The sequence below is a fragment of the Lepeophtheirus salmonis genome, chromosome 5 (assembly GCF_016086655.4).
Source record: "Lepeophtheirus salmonis chromosome 5, UVic_Lsal_1.4, whole genome shotgun sequence".
NCBI classification, from domain to species: domain Eukaryota; kingdom Metazoa; phylum Arthropoda; class Copepoda; order Siphonostomatoida; family Caligidae; genus Lepeophtheirus; species Lepeophtheirus salmonis.
This window is the reverse complement of record NC_052135.2, coordinates 56,981,302-56,986,309: the sequence shown is the minus strand read 5'-3', so window position 1 is coordinate 56,986,309 and position 5,008 is coordinate 56,981,302.

The following is a 5,008-nucleotide window of genomic DNA, read 5'->3' as shown; positions in this document are numbered from 1 at the left end:
TCCTTCGTGTCTATTTTTTTTTACTTATGAAATTAAGGAGTTATGTCTATGTGGATTATAGACTTTATTTGATAGCTGTAAGGGAGAAATGACAGGTTGATTGCCTTACACGATTTTTTGTGGTGTATGAAGTCGTTATATCTAAAGGGTATATACTAAAAAAAAACCTTCCTTTTGTAGCAATAAAAGCCTCAATACGGGACCTAAACTAGTCAACCACGTATTTCACTCTTACCTTAGCATGTTGTTCTACTCTCTGGCCATAGGCACCTTCAGGGCATCAACATGAGGGTGGTAGGCTACAGAAGCCTTGGAAACTAAAAGTAATCCGAGGGATTCTGGTTTGGTGATTTAGGTGTCCATAACTCTTTGGACCAAAATCTCTTGGATCCTATTTTGGCCAGTATGTACTTCTGCATGGCATTGCTTGTATGACGCGGAGTCTCATCTTGAGTTCACGCCCCTTAGGTTCGGTTAAGGGAAGGAAAGACCTTGTGGGCCAGCAAGCTCTAGTTCGGCATGGTGTCAATAGGCCCCTTTCCCCAGAATAGTAGAAACATATTTTTGTTTGAACCCACAACACCCAATATCATTGCAGAAGCAGAGTGTTTTAAAGGGAAAATATGCATCAACATCTTCAGGTTTCATGGCAATATATCTAGTGTGTCTTGAGTTTGACACTGTATCAACAAATTTTTTTTATATCAGAGAACACCAAAGCACAAATTTGGCCTCCTTTTAGTTTTTGAGTATTTTCTTGCATCTATCGAGTCTTTTCTCGCGTTGTTGGGCCGTCAGTTCTTGAGCTTGGTACTTAATTTTGATTTGAGGCCTTGGGGATACCTCATAATGTATCTAGCAGTATTTTGGTCAATGTTTAACTCACTAGTAATCAGACGAACGTCACTACGAGGAACAGCCTCAATTTTGCCCTTAACTGCACTGATGATAGATTTTTTTGCATGCTGAACGTGGCCTCCCTATTCCGAGGAGGATTGGAAAAGTTCTTGGTGACATTGTATTTGTTCTTGACTTTATACGCCAGACTTGTGGAGATACAGAAACGTTCGACAACAATACACGTGGCGATTTTCTTTCTTAGTTCCTCCATAATTCCACAGTTTCTTTGTTTATTAAGCTAGTAAGATACTAAGGGTCGCAAATATAAGCTCTTACGTTCCTACAGTTTATTTTCTTCATTAGAAATGAACAATTTTAAACGTACATTACTCAATTGATGCTTCGAATAATTGGCACAGACTTTTGGGACATACTGTAAGTAACATTAATTTCCTCTCTACATACTAAGTTTGCTTTTTGTTCTAATCAAATTAACTTCAACTTTTTCGATGAACAAACTTATATTTAAAGGCTTATACCTGTATAATATAAATATATATTATGTACATGTTATATAAAAAATTCTTTGATGAGATATTAAAAGATTTAAAGCCTTGAGTCTTCTCCCTGATTAATATGTAATAATTAAAAGGGAAGCCTTTAAGTGATTAAGAGAGACCTGATCGTAAAATGAATGATTAGCTATGCAACTTTTTTTTTGTCTATGGATTGGGAATGTACATAATTATGGAAAAGTTCATTGTACTGCTTCCGTTGTTGAAGGTAAATATTATATACATCACACATGGACTGAAAAGTCCCAGACTACTTTCCAGTCCTTGTGTAAACCTAGTATTATATCAGTTTTTATTTAGGACTGACGACTACAGTCCCATCCAGCTCGGTACCATCCAGTTCAGCCCTATATATCAGTCCTAAAACTTATAAAGTCCGGCCCTTGATGACGTTACTCAACTTTATTTCTTCTTAGTTTAATCTGTTCTAGTACTGACAGTCCGGTAAGATCGATGGTCTTACCGGACAGTACTAAGACAGAACTGGACTAGATCGAATAAATAATGACTGACACACTCCTACTTTATGTTACGTATATTCTATTGAAAAAACTGGAAGGATCATTTAGGAGTTCTTTGAATGAAAATGAAATTATTTTATATGTCAATTATAGGATATATATTTTTTATGAGATATTACAGGCATTTTGTGGAGTGTGAGGGAAAGGCGGGAGCAAGACTTATGGTCAGTGGTGAAAATCTTGTATAATGGGCATGTTAAAATAAAAAAGAAACCAAGAATCATCATGGTAACCCTGACGGTTTGAAGATTGTTTTGAAGGAGATCAGCTGTGGCAAGGGGGAAAGGAAATAAAAAAGGACATTGGGAAGAATTAGTTGGATTTTTATCCCCTATTCTACTCTGAGTTGAACAAGGACTTACAATTATAACTCCGTCTTTTATGAGCACACACGAATGTTCAATCAGGTTTGAATATAATTGAATCTATTTAGGAAAGGATGTTCACTACTCAGAAATTAAATAATAATCACAACTGCTAAAGAAATGAAAATTTATTCTTCAGATTGGCAATTCCCCAAAAAAACAGGCCAGCTAAAAAATTCACACGATTTATTTCACTAATTTTGGTAATACTGAATACATGAGAACATCTTCTACTCCAGGATATGAAGGAAAAAATCAAGTGCGAGTATATGGCACGTAATTTTATCAAATAAAACTACGTGTTATTTTTTTTTTCATAGCGAAAATGCTTACAATTTACAAACCTAACGATCGATTAAAGAAAAATAAAAAAAACCGAAAGCACACGAATTATTTTTCTTTTTTAATATTAATTTTTTTTATTTGTATCGTTATTTTATCCATTCCTAAGTATTATATAAAAATTATCTGTCAAAAAGTTCGAAATCCTGGGGAGTGGTAATTTCAAAGTAATTGTTTATAATGGTCACTTGCTAGATATTACTGCCTTCTTTTACAAATAATTCCTCCCTGTTTTGAAAATTCAAACGTATTAATTGGTAAGGAGCAGTTAGCACTATCGTAATCTCCAGAAATTATGACTAGAGTCACAGTGACTTGAAATTGAGTCACTTTTTATGACTTGCGTCAGATTACTAAAATGAAATTTGACTTTTATGGACTTGATATGGGCTCGAAATTACTAAAAAAAAATGGGCATCCGAACAGAATATCTAAAAAAAACATAATAAGTCATAAGACTTATGACTTGGTCCCATAATGAATGATCTCTCTGAGCAGATAAATGTATTATTTTCAGAGTTATCATTATTTTAATGAAAATGCAGGGTTTGTTTGAGAAGTCCGTCCAAAGTCCGGGAAATGGCACTACTGGTCTGTATCGAGGTTATATTTAGTTAGTAGCATCTCTTGGACATATACATATCAGCTTTGAGCCAGATCGGTGTATTTCTTTCAGTTTGGCATTCGTTTGAATTGAGGAATAAGCTTTAAAGATTAAGGAGATTGTATTTTGGATTCACAAGGAATAATCCTCATCGACTATCTGGAAAAGTATAAAAGTATTACAGGTGCATATTATTCATCGTTATTGGACCGTTTGAAAACCAAACTACAAGGAAAACGCCCACAATTGGAACGCGAAAAAGTCCTTTTCCATAACTACAATGTACCAGCTCACACTTCAGCAGCTGTAGTCGCAAAATTAATGGAAATAGAATTCCCAATCGATATGCCCACAGCACTAATAATCTCACACACCTTCACTCTTCTTTAATCCATCACCATATCATGGATTTTATTAAGTTTTTCTGGAGTAGTAACCTCAACAGGGCGTCCAGAACGTTCAGCGTCACTTGCATCCATATGCCATCGGGAAATTTTGAAACCACTTATAAACTGTTCCAATCGATGTACAGAGTCCACATAATACTTATCAAGCTTCTTTTTAGTCTCTTGAGGCGTTTTGCCTTTCATAAGGTAATATTTAATCAACACACAAAATTCTTTTTTGTCCATTTTTTGAAAATCACTCCATTTCCCCGATTCAAACGAATTTTAAACAGAAAGAAATAGACCGATCTGGCTGAAAGTTGGCGTGTCTCCTTTCAAGAGATGCTACTAACTTAACATAACCTCGAATGCGCCAGTAGTGCCATCTCTTGGACTTTGCACGGACTTTTCAAACGACCCTCGTATATCAGTCGTTTTTTTTATTGCTACCCGGGATTCTACTTCTTTGCATCTCTAAGCTCATAACATGGGCACAAAAATATCATTAAGATGTGCACCAAATTTCTTGCTATTTGTGGAGGTAAGAGTGTAGCTGAAAGAACGTTTTAGTGTCTTTTTTTTCAAGCGGATAATATGTTTTTTCTACAAACGAACTTATGAAAGGAAATTTTTAAAGATGGTACTATGATCGAAATTTAAATGAATTGTGTTTTTTTAATGGGATAAATGATTGTTTTGTTCATGGAGAGGGGGGTATCCACCCTTACCTGTATTGAGGGAGACACTACCTAAAATTTAATCTGAGGGTGTCAAATTGGTAAATATAATATTTATTTATTGAGTTTGAGTCAGTAGTTTGTGAAAGTCACTAATGAGCAATTTTTATTCAAATCTTTAAAGCTCAGGTCACAAATCCCATTTTGTATGTCATATTAAAAAATAAAGGTACTTTAGTTAGCACATATAATCATGTCTCTATCATGTATTTAAAATACTTATTTATAATTTGAATTTAAAACTAACTAAATGTTCATGTAAAGAGCTATAAAGTTTGAAACATTGGATTCATAATCATTATTTAATCAGATCTACAAAGGATAATCTATAAATATTATTCCAAAGACTTGGATTTTATCACGTATTCAAGTTAAATTAAACAACTCTACACGAATTGAATTATAGTAAGATAAAACGTGCAGAGTACAATAATTAAGACGGATAAAAAAGTAATGCATATTATTTTTGGTATGATAACGTCATAATTCATTTACTTAATTAAACAAAATTCATAACAAAATGTGTTAATTTATTATTTTGTTATTCGAACGCGGAACTGTGAGTAAAAATAACTCGACAAATAACGATGTTAAAGAGATAAAAATTGATGCAATCAGTTCAAGGGTCATGCAAGGAT